Raw genomic sequence first — 18,644 nt, forward strand, 5'->3', positions numbered from 1 at the left:
CCTTATGTGTATTGTCCGGATTAGCACTATGGCGTAAGCTTAGTGCAGGTTTAGCACTACGGTGCATGTATTTTACTCGTATACCCAGGGTCCTCAGGGTTGTATATTGGGATATTGTCTATGGTTTTATACATTATTGGTTAATAAATGGTAAGCATGAAATTAAGCTTACGAGCTTAAGAAATTAATGGCAAGTATATTGGTAAGGAATTTTATATTCAGTTATATTTTTGATCATGGTAAAATATTGGATATGCTGATAATATGATTGTAAGGTATTTGGTTTTTATGATAAAATTATGAATTGTATTGTACTGTAAAATTTTTAATTGCCTCACTAAGTATATACTTAGCGTGTGATGATTTTCACGCGTAGGTAAAAAGCTCGTAGAAGAATAGAGAGTTCAAGGCAACATCAAGTATCAAGAAGTATATTTCTTTATCAGTAAGACATCCTAAAATGTAATGTAGATTTAACTAGTGGCATGTAACTATTCATTGCTACAGTAACCGCGTTTTGGCAAATTTCCAGATTCCGAAAGGGGAACCGATTCCCCTGCTACAGGGAATCGATTCCCCCACTATTCACTGTAACTGTTCACGGGAACTATTCACTATTCATATAAAATAAATCTTTTGAATTAAATTGGTTACAACGAAACATGATTTATATGACATGGTATTTTTATAATATTATTATTATTTTAAGGAAATAAATTTTAAATAGATTTTAAATTATGAAATGTTTTTTTTAATACGGATGACATTTATAATCTGTATAGGTATAATTATACGGGTTATGGGTGTTACATTTATTGGTATCAGAGCTACAGGTTTAGCCGATTCTAGGACTAAACCAAGGTTGTTTTTGAGTTAAAAAGTTTGTACATGCCACTAGGATGTCAAAAGTACTGATAGTAGTATATATATACTGTGATGATGCTTTTTAGGAGTAAAGTTACTCATTACTAATGGACGATGATTTTGACTGTGTTCAGATGTCAGATCATCAAGAATCGAGTAGGGCAGGCGAGTATGTTACTCCTGTTCAGAGTGAGAGTAACGAGGTGAATTAGAATCCACCCAATGCTCAGCCAAATGTAGAACCGTCTAATCTGAATCAACAGGATATGCCTGTTCAGGATCGGGGATTGTTCCTACAATCTCTAGACACCATTATTAACTGTCGAACCCCAGTGTCAGTTCCGAAAGAACTAAGAAAGATGAGAGCACCTGAATTTCGAGGTGATTCGGATGCTAATCCGATGGCTGCTGACTTCTGGTTGAATGATGTTAAGAATATGCTCAACAGGATTCCTTGTGGTGATCAAGGAAATTTGGATGGGGTTGTGTCTCTACTGATGGAAAAAGCCAGTGTGTGGCGGAATACAGTCGTTGCATGAGTTCCCACTGAGCAGATTACTTGGGAATTCTTTCTGAATGAATTCAAGGAAAAGTATATTGGGGATGTGTTTGTCAATGAGATGATACAACAGTTCTTAAATTTAAAGCAATATGGCAAAACAGTTTATGAGTACGAATGTGAATTTCACAAGCTGAGTCGATTTGCTTCGGAGCTTATTCAGACTGAGAAATCTAGAATTGATAGATTTGTTTCTGGATTGGATTCTCAGTATAAGAGAATTCTGGTTTCTCATCATTTCACTACTTTTCAAGAAGCAGTAAACAAGGTTAAAGCTATGGAAAAAGTTGACCTTGAAGATATAGAGGCGAAGAAGGCTCAGACTAACAAAAGGTTTGGAAGCTCATACTCTGCATCTGTACCCTTTTCCAAACGCAACAAGGGCCAGCAACAAAAAAATTATGCTTCCTCAGTATCCACAGGAAGAAAAGGATTTTCTGGAGGAAAGTTCAAGCAGACTCAGGCAACTTCAGTGGGTACTCAAGGCTCGGGATTCCGTCCTATTACTGAATGTAAGATTTGTTGGAGAAAACATTCGGGTCAATGTTGGTTTGATGAAGGGAAATGCTTCAATTGTGGTAAAGCTGGGCATTTTAAGAGGAACTGCCCAGAACTTCATCCAGATCAGACAGTATCGGGACCACAAAAGGGTAGAGGTGGCAAATTGGGTAAACCTGGTACGTCTGAGATTGCATCTAATCATGAAGGCAGAACTACTGCAAGAGTTTATCACATCAAGACTGATGATGACAGAGATGCTCCTGAGATTGTAGCAGGCACCTTTTATCTCTTTGATGAACCTGTTTTGTATTGATTGATCCCGGTTCTACATATTCGTATATAAGTACAAAACTGGTAAGAGATAGGGGAATATTTTTAGAACCTATTTCTAGGGATATTGTGGAAATCAATCCATTGGGCCATAGTGCGAAAATCTGTCGGATTAGTAATAAATGTCCGATAAAGATACAAGGAGTGGAATTTCCTGCAAACCTGTTAGAATTACCTTTTGAGGAATTTGGGATAATCTTAGGCATGGATTGGCTATATTCCTACTATGGTTGGGTAGATTGTCGTTTGAAGAGATTGTTTTTTAAAGGATACAACGGGTTCAGAGGTAATATTTGTTGGAGAAAGGTTAAATCCCTTATCCAATGTGATTTCAGCTTTTACTGCTAAAAAAATATTGCCTCGGGGATGTCAGGCAATTTTAGCAAATGTGTTGGATACCAGAACTGCAGAAGTTAAGTTGGAAAGTATTCCAACTGTACGAGAATATCCAGTGGTGTTTCCGGACGAGCTACCTGGATTACCTCCAGATAGAGAGGTGGAGTTTGGGATTGATGTATTCCCAGGTACATCACCTATTTCGATGGCTCCTTATCGAATGGCCCCAACAGAGTTAAGAGAATTAAAGGCCCAATTGCAAGAGCTACTGGATCGAGGATTTATAAGACCAAGTATTTCACCTTGGGGTACACCGGTGTTGTTTGTGAAAAAAGAAAGATGGATCAATGCGTTTATGCATAGATTATCGACAGTTAAACAAGGTGACGATAAAGAACAAGTATCCTCTTCCAAGGATTGATGATTTGTTTGATCAACTTAAGGGAGCATCTATTTTCTCTAAGATTGATCTTCGATTGGGATATCATCAGTTAAAGATTAAAGAGGAAGATGTTCTAAAGACAGCTTTCAGAACACGGTATGGACACTACGAGTTCGTAGTAATGCCGTTTGGGTTAACAAATGCTCCAGCATCATTCATGGATTTGATGAATCGAGTATTTCAAGTTATTTAGATCAATTTGTGGTGGTATTTATTGATGATATTCTGGTATACTCAAAGACAAAGATGGAACATGATGTTCATCTTCGTACTGTGCTCGAAATACTTAAGGATAAGAAGTTATATGCCAAGCTGTCGAAGTGTGAGTTTTGGCTATCAGAAGTTTCTTTTCTTGGTCATGTTGTCTTGGAAAAAGGCATAAGAGTTGATCCTAAGAAAGTTCAAGCAATATTGGAGTGGAAACCTCCAAAGAATGTTACCGAGGTCTGAAATTTTTTGGGACTTGCTGGTTATTATTGAAGGTTTGTGAAAAACTTTTCAATGATTGGTTCTCCTTTGACCAAGCTCTTGAGAAAGGATGTTTCATTTGTTTGGACTGAGAAATGTCAAGAGAATTTTGAAGCTCTAAAGAAGATTTTAACAGAAGCACCCGTGTTGGTACAACCGGAATCGGGTAAAGAGTATGTGGTGTATAGTGATGCATCTCATAACGGGTTCGGTTGTGTACTTATGCAAGATGGTAAGGTGATAGCCTATGCTTCTCGACAATTAAAGACGCACAAGAGGAATTATCCTACTCATGATCTTGAGTTAGCAGCGGTAGTTTTTGCTCTAAAGATTTGGCATCATTATTTGTATGGTGAGAGATGCCACATCTACACGGATCATAAGAGCTTGAAATATCTATTGACTCAAAAAGAGCTCAATTTGAGACAGAGAAGATGGATAGAACTTTTAAAGGATTATGATTTGATCATTGATTATCATCCAGGCAAAGCAAATGTTGTAGCAGATGCACTTAGTCGGAAAATTTTTGCAGCTTTGCGAGCGATGAATGTGCGACTATTATTGAAAGAAAATGGCGCATTATTGGCTGAATTAAAAATAAAGTCGATGCTTTTAGATCGGATAATAGTCCTACAAAGGAAAGATGACAGATGTTTGGAAAAAAATTCACTAGTGGAAAAAGGTGAGACTTAAGACTTTGAAGTCAAGTCAGATGGAGGTCTGTACTATCGAGGAAGAATCTATATTCTGAATGATGATGAGTTAATGAAAGATATTCTTTCTGATGCACATTATAGTCCACTAACTATGCATCCAGGTGGGAGCAAAATGTATCAGGATGTAAAGAGTCGATTTTGGTGGCCGGGTATGAAAAGAGCCATTTCTGAATTTGTTACAACATGTCTGACGTGTCAGCGAGTGAAAGCTGAACATCAGGTGCCTTCAGGATTGTTACAACCAATTTCTATTCCAGAATGGAAGTCGGAGAGAGTTACTATGGATTTTGTTACAGGGCTACCGTTGACATCAAATAAGAAGGATTCCATTTGGGTGATAGTTGACCGGTTAACTAAATCGGCACATTTTATTCCGGTGCTAATGGATTATGCCTTGAATAAATATGCAGAGTTGTACATCAAGGAAATAGTTCGGCTACATGGAGTGCCAGTATCAATCATATCTGACAGAGATCCAAGGTTTACTTATATATTTTGGAATTCTTTGCATAAAGCTTTGGGTACTCGATTGAATTTCAGTACGGCATTTCATCCACAGACGGATGGTCAGTCTGAGCGAACTATCCAGAATTTGGAGGATATGTTAAGGGCATGTGTGATTGAGTTCGAAGGATCTTGGGAAAAGTATTTTCCTCTAGCAGAATTTGCTTACAATAACAGCTATCAATCGAGCATTAAGATGGCTCCTTACAAAGCTTTATATGGAAGAAAGTGTCGGACACCATTAAATTGGTTTGAGTTGAAAGATCGAAATCTTGTTGGTCCTGATTTATTGAAGGAGGTTGAAGATAAAGTGAGAATAATCCAAGATAATCTCAAGATTGCAGCTGATCGTCAGAAGTCTTATGCAGATTTGAAGCGAAAAGAGATTGAATTCCATGAAGGCGATAAAGTTTTTCTTAAGGTATCACCTTGGAAAAAGATATTTCGATTTGGGCGCAAAGGAAAATTAAGTCCAAGATTCATTGGACCTTATGAAATATTAAAGAGAGTTGGACCCGTGGCGTATCAGTTATCACTACCTCCAGAATTGGATAAGGTTCATAATGTGTTTCATGTGTCGATGCTTAGGAAGTATCAATCAAATCCTTCGCATGTCATTGCACCAGAGAAAATTGAAATCCGACCAGATTTGACTTATGAAGAAGAACCTGGTCGGATCTTAGCTCGAGAAATCAAAGAATTGAGTAGCAAGACAATTCCCCTTGTTAAAGTACTTTGGCGAAATCATAAAGTCGAGGAAGCTACGTGGAAAAGAGAGGAGGACATGAGGAAGCAATATCCTCATATGTTTTCATCATAAACGTATAAAAAAATTCGAGGACGAATTTTATTTAAGGAGGGGAGAATTGTAATACCCCAAATTTTGGTTAGTGATCAAAATGTAACTTTTGAAATTTTGATGGTCAAAGTATTAAACTTGAAAGAAATTTTAGGAAATTAAGTGGTAAAGTTCTTGAAAAGAATTTTATTTCATAAATAGATAGTTTACTCTTGAGAGTGGGGCTTTATGGAATTATATTTGGAATTTGGTAAAGAAAAATTAGAAATGGTTAAAACCGGTAATGAATCGGTAATTTCAAATTGAATTGGAATTTTACAAAAATTTGAAGGATGTTATAAAATGGTTGGAAATATTATTTTAATATTTTGGATCAAAGAAATTTGGTCTGAAAATATGGAATTTTTCAGATTTAATTGAAACAGTGGAATTTGATGACTAAAATGCAAGTTTTGAAATTTTATGGGAAAATTCGGAAATTTAAAGTCAAAATATTTCATCTTTGACTTTGAATTATGATAAGGATGAGTAGTCATGGTTTTATGGTAAATAAGAAGATTCATTAAGGGTAAATTGGTCTTATCCCAATTAAGTGAATATTATATTCATTTAAGTGGATTATAATGTAAAATATTATGATATGCACCCAACATGTCATTTCAATTGTTCATCTTCTTCTCTCAAAATCAGCCGTGGGTTTCTCCAAAGGTAAGAGAAAATTCCAACTCCATTTTCAAGCAATTTGATTCAATATTTTGTGTAAGTTATAAATAGAAAATGGTTGTATGAGAAAAACTCTATCTTTTGGTACCAATATGGCATGGTAATCTTGTTGGTGTTCAAAGATCCTAAATTTAAGGGTTTGTGTTCATAAAAAGGGATCATGAAATTGATGATGGATTTTGATGTTTGTGAGGTAGTAGATTCATATTCAAGCATGTGTGATGATTAGAACATGTTTGATCTTTTGAGAATTTGTTCTATGAGTTTTGATCATGGATTTGCTTGAGTGAGAAAAATTATATATAAGTTGGAAATGATGAAGGAAGTATTATACAAGCCTTAGGAAAATTGGGGATCATTTTGTAAGTTTTGAAAAGTTGGAGTTAAATTCGTAAATTCCAAAAAAATTGAGGGATTATTGTGTAAGTATTATATAATTGATGTACTATACTGGAATTTTTGGTATTAAAGATTTAGGTGATAAAATGGTGAAGGACCATTTTGAGTAAATTGGAAAAGTTGGTTACTATACTAAAAAGAATTAATAATGTTAAAGTAAATGGTGGTGAATAGTTTGAAGCATGATTATGGAATATATTTTGGTTATATTTATGTTAGTACAATACTAACATATATAAGTATGATTCTATATTTTGTATAGATTGTGATTTACTCGGTGTTCAAAACGATTCAAGTATAAAAGAACAGGGTTATTGTGGACAATAGTGAGGCTTATTTTGGAAAATTATAAAGTGTCAAGGTGAGTGCAACACATGCATGAAATTATACAGATGTATTATACATCATCAAGAAGTCTTGCGATAAGTCGACCTTGTTTTATCAGCATGATATTATATCATATTTTTATAAATTGATATGACATTGATATGTCATAGTATGAAATTGTAATGCTTTGATTTTTGAAAATGTGATATTTTACCATGAATGTTATTTCGGGTATGAACTGCCCAATGTTAAATTATAATAATATACTTTTCCATGGATGGATTGAATAAAGTAGACTATATACCCGAATAAGTCATTGAGGGACAGGGTATAGTTGGGATGCCATAGAGTATAGCAGCTGCAGGTTTATATTAGCTCTATAGTGTGTAAGGACACTAAGTGCAGGTTTATGTCCGGATTAGCACTATAGCGTAAGCTTAATGTAGGTGGTGGGCACGACCTTATGTGTATTGTCCGGATTAGCACTATGGCGTAAGCTTAGTGCAGGTTTAGCACTACGGTGCATGTATTTTACTCGTATACCCAAGGTCCTCAGGGTTGTATATTGGGCTATTGTCTATGGTTTTAGACATTATTGATTAATAAATGGTAAGCATGAAATTAAGCTTACGAGCTTAAGAAATTAATGGCAAGTATATTGGTAAGGAATTTTATATTCAGTTATATTATTTTTGATCATGGTAAAATATTGGATATGCTGATAATATGATTGTAAGGTATTTGGTTTTTATGATTAAATTATGCATGAATTGTATTGTACTGTAAAATGTTTTAATTGCCTCACTAAGTATATACTTAGCGTGTGATGATTTTCACGCGTAGGTAAAAAGCTCGTAGAAGAATAGAGAGTTCAAGGCAACATCAAGTATCAAGAAGTATATTTCATTATGAAATGTTTTTTTTAATACGGATGACATCTATAATCTATATAGGTATAATTATACGGGTTATGGGTGTTACAGTAGGAGTATAATGAATAGAAATACCGCGAACCACCGCGGCATGCTGATTTGACGGGATGCTTGGCAATTTTTTACCACTTATGTTTGGTGACCACATCGAGCAACTCGCTCCCCAAGTTGGCTTCCTCCTCATCGAATAAGACAAACGCCAACTCGAAAAAGACTCGCCGGTTCTTGATAGTTTGGAACCGTTCGCGGGCGGCATCATCTACAAATTGTGGTGGCGAGGGTGGTGGAGGGGGTCGTGATCGGACCATCGTGAGAAGACAAAACAAAAGAATTGGAAAAAACTTGGCGTGGTCGGCTATGGAGGTTTGGTTAAACGGAGGGAAGGAAGAGATGAAAGAAAGTAAAAGTGAAAAGAAGATAAGACAAAAGAAAGATTTTTGTGGGGGAAGGTGGGGCTAGGCGGGAAGAAAACAAAAAGGAAGAATGAAAATTTGTAATCTTAAGTAAAAGTGAAAAGTGAAAAAGTTCACTCCTTTTACTATTCAAGTTTGCCGCCCAAATTGTTCCCAAGCTTCTTCCATACAACTCACGTACACTCTATGTGGGTTAACCCTTGCAAAAATACAATAAAAATAATTAATTAAAACAAGGAATATTAAAATTATAGCAAGACAAGAATAATTTATGTACAGAAGTAAAATTAAAATGCCACGGCATCCCTAAGATGCCGGACCAGTGTCGACGTCGTGCAAGAGTAGCGCCGACTTGTCACATGCAGGTGGGATTCCCTGGCAGGCCTTTAGGCGATGGCCATTGACTTTAAAGATGGATCAATCGTCTATGTTCTTGATATCAACAGCGTCGTATGGGTAAACATGATGGATTTCGAATGGTCCCGACCAACGTGACTTCAGTTTGCTAGTAAAGAGTTTGAGCCTTGAGTTGAAAAGCAGCACTTTCTGGCCCACATGAAAATGCATTGGCAAAAGCATTTTTTCATGCCACTTTTTGGTTTTTTCCTTGTAGAGCTTGGCATTTTCATATGCTTGTGCTCGAAACTCCTTCATTTTATTTAGATCAAGCAATCGTTTCTCCACAGCAAGTTGCTCGTCAAAGTTTAGCTTATTGATTGCCCAGTATGCCTTGTGTTCTAGTTCAACTGGTAGGTAGAAGGCTTTTCCATATACCATCTTGAAAGGCAGCATTCCCAGAGGTGTTTTGAATGCAGTCCTATAGGCCCATAATGCTTCATCAAGCTTGGGGGACCAGTATTTCCTTCGAGGGTTCACCACCTTCTAAAGGATTTGCTTGACTTCTCGATTGGACACTTCAGCTTGCCCATTTGTTTGCGGGTGATATGCCATGGCAATCTTATGTCGCACTCCATGTTTTTGTAATGCCTTGACAATCAGCTTGTTGTCAAAGTGAGTGCCCTTATCGCTGATGATGGCTCTTAGGACTCCAAATCGAGTGAATATGTTCTTGTGAAGGAATTTGAGCACCGTCTTAGAATCGTTCTGTGGTGTAGCAATTGCTTCAACCCACTTTGAAACATAGTCCCCCGCAAACAAAATGTATAAGTCTCCAAAGGAAGATGAGAATGGTCCCATGAAATCAATGCCCCAAACATCGAAAAGTTCTATCTCCAGAATATTTTGCAGCTGCATTTCATGTCGTATGGAAATGTTTCCAGTGCGCTAGCATCTGTCACACGCGTTGCAAAATTCGTGGGCAGCTTTAAATAGCGATGGCCAATAGAAGCCCGATTGGAGGACCTTTGCAGCAGTTCTCGAACCTCCAAAATGCCCTCTATAGATCGCTGTGTGGCAATGGTGTAAGATATCACTTTGCTCTTCTTCGGGGATGCACCGTCGAATCATTTGATCGACACATTGCTTGAACAAGTAAGGCTCGTCCCAAAAATAGAACTTGGCATCATGCATAAACCCCTTTTTTCCCTGGCTGTTTAGTTCATAAGGAAAAACACCACTAACAAGAAAATTAACAAGGTCAGCGTACCACATAATTACCGTGGCATATAAAATTTTCTCGTCAGGGAATTCTTCTTTAATATAAAAAATGTCATGGCATTCTGAAATGTTCTCTAGCCTAGATAAGTGGTCTGCAACCTGATTTTCAGTACCTTTCATATCGATTACCTCTAAGTTGAATTCTTGCAAGAGTAATATCCACCTAATCAGTATAGGCTTGGCATCTTTCTTGTTCACTAAGTATTTTATAGCAGAATGATCAGTGTGAACTTATAACTTTGGTGCCTATAAAGTATGTCATAAACTTGTCAAATGCAAATACCACAACAAGTAATTCTTTCTCAGTGGTCATGTAATTTAATTGTGCATCATTTAAGGTACGACTGGCATAATATATGACATGAAAGATTTTACCTCCACGTTGAGCAAGCACAGCTCCCACGGCAAAATCATTTGCATCGTATATTAATTCGAATGGGGCCGTCTAATCTGGGGGAACCACGATCGATGTAGAGATAAGTCTTTGCTTCAGCTCTTTGAATGCGCCATGGCATTTTTGATCAAACAAAAATGGTTGGTTCTGTTGCAGGAGAGTGCACAAGGGCTTGGATATTATGGAGAAGTCTTTGATGAATCTTCGATAAAATCCGGCATGCCCAAGGAAACTCTGAATGCCCTTTACAAAATTTGGTGGGGGAAGTTTCTCGATCTTGGCCTTATCTACTTCAATGCCCTTTACAGAAATCTTGTGGCCTAGAACAATGCCTTATGTTACCATGAAGTGGCATTTTTCCCAAATCACCACGAGATTAGCCTCCTCACATCGCTTCAGTACCTTTGCCAAATTGCCGAGGCACTTTTGAAAGTCGTTCCCAGAAACAGAAAAATCATCCATGAAAATTTCAAGAAATTCCTCAATCATGTCTGAGAATATGGCTTGCATGCAGCGTTGAAAAGTTGTTGGGGCATTACAGAGTCCAAAAGGCATTCTTTGGAAGGCATAAGTTCCAAAGGGGCACGTGAATGTGGATTCTCTTGGTCATCTGGTGCAATGGAAATTTGGTTATACCCTGAGTAACCGTCCAAGAAACAATAAAATGCCTTGCCAGCAAGTCGATCCAGCATTTGATCGATGAACGAAAAAGGGAAGTGATCCTTCTTGGTGGACTTATTAAGCTTGCGGTAGTCCATGCAGATTCGCCATCCGGTGACCGTGTGAGTAGGAATCAACTCATTGTCTTCACTCATCACCACGGTCATGCCTCCCTTGTTGGGCACACATTGAACGAGACTCACCCATAAACTATCTGAAATGGGGTAAATTACTCCAACATCGAGCCATTTGAGAATCTCTTTCATCACAACTTGTTTCATGATTGGGTTCAATCTTCGATGTGGCTCTATGAATTTGCCGTGACATTCTTCCAACAGGATTTTATGCATGCAGATTGTTGGACTTATTCCCTTGAGATCTGTCATCGTCCAACCTAACGCTTTCTTATGTTATGACAAAACACTTAATAAACTCTATTCTTGGTTAGGAATGAGGGCAGAGGAAATAATCACAGGTAAAGTTTCATCACTACCTAGATAAGCATATTTAAGATGCTGTGGCAAATTATTAAGTTTTAGGGTAGGAGCATGCTGTAATGAGGGCTTAGGAGGAACAAACTCTACGAAATTAAGAGGTTCAAAACATGTACCTTAAATCTAGCATGCTGTTCCTCGGATGAAAAATCATTAGGCTCTCCGGCCTTTAAGTCTTCCACTAGCCCCTCATCAGGTCTCAGGTGAATGAAATTATCCTGGGAAAATTGATTTTCTTCTTTTGTTATTACTGTATCCACTTCTAAAATGCTATGGCATTCTTCAGAATCATCCACGTATTTTAGAGATCGGAAGCCATTCACAGTGACTTGTTGATCGGCCACTCGCATGGTCAGCTCACCCCTCTCACAGTCAATGAGAATACGACCGGTAGATAGGAAGGGTCTCCCCAATATGATGGGCACTGTGGTGTCAACCTCACAGTCCAGAATCAGAAAATCGGTAGGAATTGTCGACCCGAACGATGACATATTCAATTCACCCCTCTGGTCAAACGTGCGAACGATCGACTAATTGCAAGATGACTGAGGTTGGTCTCGCATTTCTTATCCCAATCTTTACGAATATTGACTTAGGCATCAAGTACACACTTGAACCAAGGTCACATAATGACTTCTCAACAAATTTGTCTCCTATCGAACATGGGATGATAAAACTGCCCGAATCATATCTCTTTGGTGGCAGCTTACTTAAGGAAGAGAAAAATTCTTTTGCCGTGGCAATTGTTTCATACTGCTCAACCTTTCTCTTCTGAGTAACAATTTCCTTGAGAAATTTGGCATATGTCGGCATTTGTTCCATAGCCTCTAGAAAAGGAACATTGATTTGAAGTTGACTTAGAATGTCAACAAATTTTTTGAATTGGATATCTTCGTTATGCTTCTTCAGTCTTTGTGGAAACGGAGGTGGGGGTCTGGCTTCTTGTACTGACGAGGTGCGAACAGAAGTTGCCTTGACATTTTTATTTGCCCCCTCAGTTTCTTTACTTGGCGACTCCTTAGCCTTTTTCTCTTCACTGGTGCTTCTTCTTGTACTTCTTGATCAGCTTGCTTGGTTATAAGGGGTGAATCATCCTTCGGTCTTCCCCCAAACTTATCTTCAACATTAATTTATGTACCACTTTGGAGAGTTAGCATACTGTAATTCTCCTTTCCATGAGGTTTGGTGACTTTAGTGTCACTCAAAAAATGCCCTGGTTTGCATTCTTGTAATGGCGTGACAATTTGACCAACTTGACTCTCCAGCGCCCTTACCGACGAACTATGGGTTTGAAGCAGGGCTCCTTAATTTTTTATGGAGGTTGCATGGTCTTGCAGCATTGTTTTTGTTGTTGCAATAAACTCTTGCATTGTGGCTTCCAAAGAACTTGTGTTTGATGAAGATGGCCCTCCCTTATTAGAATTATGCCATGGCATATTCGATTGAAATCTTTGGGAGTCATTGAAATTCTGCTGTCGAGCTGGTTGATGAGCATTGTTGTTTCCTTGATTTTCCCATGAAAAGTTTGAAGGTTGATGCCATCCAAGATTATATGTGTTGGAATAAGGGTTGTTGTTGCCTCGATTAAAGTTGCCTACAAAGTTGATGGATTCTTGATTTGTTGGGCAATCACTCTCATTGTGATTGACATGGCATAATAAACATGCTGAATGAGTTGCCTTCACTTCTCTTACCTCATTTGGCCTTTGTAAATTCTTTAACATGTTAGTGATAGCAGTAAGTTGGGCATACACGTTATCTTTAGAATATAGCTCGAAAGCTCCGTATGACTTACGCCCAACTCCAAGGCGCGTGGATGGAAACTGATAATAATTAGTGGCAATCTTATCCAGAATGTCAAATGCATCTGTTGGTGATTTGTCAAGTAGCATCCCATTTACCGACGCATCTAGCATCATCCTCGTAGGCGCGTTAACTCCATTGTAGAACATCACCACTTATGTCTAATCTTGAAATCCATGGTTTGAACACTTGCGAAGCAAAGCCTTGTATCGATACCAACATTCATACATTGAATCGTCATCAACTTGACGGAAGAAAGCTATGTCGTTCCTCAATTGGGTGTTCATATTCAGAGGATTATACCGCTGGATTTTTTTTACATAGATCTGTTCATGACTCCATTGAACCCGTTGGAACGCCACTCAACCAAGCCCTTGCTCGGTCACGCAGGGAATATGGAAACAACTTTAATTTCAGAACATCTTCGTGCACCCCTAGTTGGTAAAAAGAATCGCACACCTCCAAGAAGTTACGAATATGTTGCCTGGCATCTTCAATTGGCATGCCCCAAAATTGTCCTATTGAATTTAACATATTGAACATGACAGGTTTGAGCTCGAAGTGGGCTGCCTGAATTTCAGGGGCCACTATTCTAGGATTTAAATCATCTAAGATCGAGTTTAAGTGATCACGAATTGCACGAGGTTTGGCTGCATTCCCAGCATTTAAATTTGCCACGATTTTTTGATCATCCTCATGACCAATACCTTGATTTCCGATTTGGTACATGTTCACACGTTGAGCGCGTCTTCTTTGTCTAAAAAGGTTCTCGATTTTAGGATCAATCGGTTCTAATGGCTCTTTAGGGTTGCTTCGGGTCATGTACCTAGATAAATAAATGAAGAAAAATTAAGGAAAGTAACAAGTAAAGCTAACTAAAAAGAAAATATGAACAAGTAAAATAAAAATGCTATGACAAATAAATTTAACTTCCAGTTGCCTACTCCCCGACAACGGCGCCAAAAACTTGTCCGCTCTTTGTGAGTACTATAAATGAGTGCGGATATGTGTGCAAGTATACACAATCGAACAAGTAATAAAGTGATAAGTAGAATATCATCTCCACAGGGAATTAGGGAAGTCAAATGTGTTTTTCAAGGCACTTTACTTTGTCACCTAAGTAAAGTCAGTGATGGTATATACAAATGATAATGCTATGGTAAAATGGAATGACTGATGTGGAAATAGAATGATGGTGGTGTGGTAGTAATTGGATATGTCATGGCAAATGAAATTGTAATGCGTGGGAACAAATAGAAATGTCAGGCAAAATAAAATACAAATACTTGATTTGATAAATATATATATATATATATAGTACTTTAGCTTTCTCACACAACAAGCAGCGATGTAAATGAGTGATGGGAGTGACAAGGAAAACCTAAGTCTATTTCTCTGAATGGTATTTCTTCTATGCCTAGCCTTCCAGAAATAGTCTACTAAGGTGCCCTATGCTATCTCTAGTAAGGGACTCGACAGGTTAAAGATGCCCTGGTAAAACCGATTGGCGTAAACCCTTTCAGTGATCCTATTGGTCTATATAACAAGATATGTCTCAGCAATACCTTTTTACGGCAGCATTAACATCTAACCTATCATTCTTGCACAACTCCTTCTAGTCGAATGAAATCCTATCCTTATCTCTAAGGTGGATTAGGCATAGTTACTACATAAAACCCCTTGTTTATGTAGTTCCTCCCTAGTTTTTCTCGAACACTAAGGATAAATTGCCAAGGCATTCTCTTGAACCCTCAAGCTCTCCTAAGGAAAGGCTACTCTTGTAGCTCCTACAACCTTAAGGTATTAAGTTTCATAAACAAAACAAAATAAAGCATAGAAAATCAACCATTCATTGCAATAAAAACTTAAACATCCAAGCGAAATCCTACCAAATAGGATTAGTTCATGGCGGGGTTCGAAATTAACAAGCAAAAAGCAAGTTTCATTCGTTCCTTACAACCCAACAACAAAATATGAAAGCAAGAACCAAGGGAAGGAAAAAAAGCCTTCAACGTACACTGCCAAATGCCTTCCTCGACCACCAAGACTACTCTTAGTGAACTACCTCCTCTCGGATGCTTAGAACGCCACTCCCTTCGGCTTGTGAAGGAAAAATGCCATGGCAAGTAGGATTGCCTGAGAAAAGTGAGACCTTCTCTCTCTAACTTTTTAAGCTCAAATCTGGGTGGAACCAAAGTCTTCTTCAAGGTGGCTTCATCCTCTATTTAAAGAGGAAAAAAATCCTAGGATTTGTTGTTAACTATTCTAGAAAACCCCAAAAACCATGGTCAAGTGCTTGGGAGTCGAGCAGTACAGTATATGATGTAGCTTGGGTAGCTGGCTGAGTGACCGGCATAATCCCGTCGCAGGTGCCCAAGGACAGACAAGATCTGTAGGGTCAGACAGTGTCATTAGCAGAACCGGTGGTTGCAGTGCCAATTCCTCCATACATATCTTCGAGGTGTATTTATCGGGTAGAGGGCACGGAGAATCGGGGACAGCTGGCTGGGAAAATATCTTCTTTCACATTGTGTGCTCTCAAAATGCCAGTCGAACTAGGCATTTTTATTTAACTCATCAATCTCCTTATGTCACGATATTTTCTTTCCTCTTTACATTTCTTTCAATACGTGCACATCATCAGACAAGTACATTACCCACAAAGTAGCACCACTGTAAAAATAAAATGCCATGGCAAACCGATATTCACCACATGTAACTAATTGCTTCTAAATACATCTATATGATCCTAAATGAGCCTTTATACATTCAATAACTTAATTTAAAAGGTCCCAAAATGTGGCCTTTTACGAAGTTATCAAATACATGAATGCATCATCCATTTATCACCCATTCTGAGATTCAGGCTATTATGTCACATTCTGCCATATGCTTATGTCCATAAGTGCCACCATGATGGCATACTTTGGATTCCTTGCACTTAATAGTCAATTCAAGGAAATACCAAGAAATATTTTGTTTTAATTTAGGCTATGTTAGCCTACTAAAAGATGCTAAAAATGAATGAATCTGAAGTCTGAATTTAAGAATTATGAAATTTATTGTTGAAATCTTAAAATTTTCAAAGTCATGGCAATCAAACAAAATATGAAAAGAAATCTAGAAACAAAATACAAATATCTCAAGGATCTCTAGCTTGATTGTTCCTGAACCAATCACTTTGATACAATTTGGAGCACTAAGGCAGTCCTTTTTCTAAGAGATCCCCATGTTGTGATAAGGTATGTAGATGCGAAGCTTATTTCGAACCACTAGACATCTCAATAGGGTTTAATTACCCAAAGCCTAACATCAAAATGCATTTGAGATGCCCTTTCCAATTTTCAACTCAAATCCTTCTTTTGGTTTCATGATGTACTTTGTGAATCTTGAACCCCCATTTTTAATTCCCAATTTTCTTCTTTTTTCTTCTTTTTTCTTTTTTTCCCTTTTTTATTTCTTTATTTTCTATTTTTTATTTGCCCTATTTTTTTCTTCTCTTTTAAATGTAATATTTCTTTATGGAGTTTGAGTTTATCAGATTATTTAGAACTTTTCAATCCATTTCTGCCAAGATCAGCGCTTCCTTAGAAAATGCTTTTTTGACAACGTATGACCCTTCCTAATTAGGCATCCACTTCCCACGGAAGTCCTTGTGAATGGGCAGATCTTCTTAAGCACTAGATCACCATCTTGGAATTATCTCAGGTGAACCTTATTGTCATGAGCTCATATCATCCACTTCTGATACATTTTTCCCTAGAATATGGCATTTATCCTATTTTCTTCAATGAGATTTAACTGATAATACCGAGATTGAACCCATTTGACTTCATCCAACTTCACCTACTGATCGCTTGTAAATGTATATGCTAAGGCAAGCAATTTTGTGCAAGTATACACAATCGAATGAAGTAATATAGGGTAAGTGAATTATCGTCTCATCAAGAATTAGTTTAGAAATTTATTTTCACCACAACTAGAACTAGTCGTCACAAACTAATTCCTACTAGCTTGTCAACTTAGAAACTAATATTAATAAAACAAGGAAATATTATAATGATTACAGAAAAGTTTGGTCGAGGCAAAATAAATATACAGAATGCTGAAATAAACAAAATAAAAACAAGTGTTGATTTAACTATAATTCAAACAACCTCACATATTCAGACTTATCACAGAGAACTTATGCTAAAATTTTATATTGGCAACAATTACTCTAAGTCTAGAATGAATTATTTTGACTTGCTTAAGTTGACCGACATGATTACTAAGTATTCTAGACGGTTGCTATGGCAATACTACTCAGCGTTAACTGAAACCCTTAGTTTGTCAGACTGTTGCTGTAGTAATACCTCTCGGCGTGAACTATAGACATTATCTGTCCTACTCTAGCGTCTATCCCTTTTAGTCGATTGAAACTAGCTCTTTATCTCTAAGGTAGACAAGTTAGAACTTCACCATCCCAGATTCATTCCCTTGCTCACATGGATTTATCTTAATTCTCTCAAATCTAAGAATCATTATCTAGACAAAAATCAATCTCTTGACGCTCTTACATTGCCAAGACATGTTTTACCAAAATCCCAAGCGATCTCTCGATGCTCTTACAATGTTAAGGTAAAATATTCAAACAATGAACAAAACAGTCATGAGAAAAAACATAATTCATCATTCATTAAACAAAAAATAATTGTTTAGGCAACACAAAGTTTAACACCAAGTAAGACAGTCATGGTGCTATAAAAAATCATTCAAGTATCATCGTTAATACAACCCTAAATATATAAAAAGATTAATAACAAAGGAAGAACGACTCCCAAAATCGGGGGCTCTGTCGTAACAATTCTGATCAGCACCGTGCCTACCTTGGTGATCAGCTTCTCTCGAGACCTAATCACCACTCTGCTACAATCTTACTATGGAGGACACCAAGGAAGGTTGGTAAATGGTGGGGAAGCACTGAAGTTGCTTGCTCACGCCTTAAGTAAAGCTCTTCTCTCTTATTCTTTGTCTCTTTCTTTTGGCGGCTACGACTGGTTATTTATAGAGAGAAATCTCCTAGGGCTTCGCATGATTTAGAGATTCCTTAAATAACCATTGTTATCTGCACAAACTTAAAAAGGAAAGGCGGCTGGCGGCTGTCCTAATATTTAAGGCTTGCTTGCACGTGAAGTATGCAATCTAGCTGGCATGTGACATAGGCGATTTTATCATACCCGCTTCAGACTCTTCAGATAAACCTTGCCTCAGCGAGATAAATAAGCTCCTCACGTTCTTATTTGTTCCATTGGCCCTTAGAAATTATATTGTCACAACTGAAATGTTATTCCTCTGTAAATTTCATACACAAAAACAATCAA

This window comes from Hibiscus syriacus, unplaced genomic scaffold (genome assembly GCF_006381635.1).
Source record: "Hibiscus syriacus cultivar Baekdansim isolate YM2019G1 unplaced genomic scaffold, ASM638163v2 tig00110241_pilon, whole genome shotgun sequence".
Lineage (NCBI taxonomy): Eukaryota > Viridiplantae > Streptophyta > Magnoliopsida > Malvales > Malvaceae > Hibiscus > Hibiscus syriacus.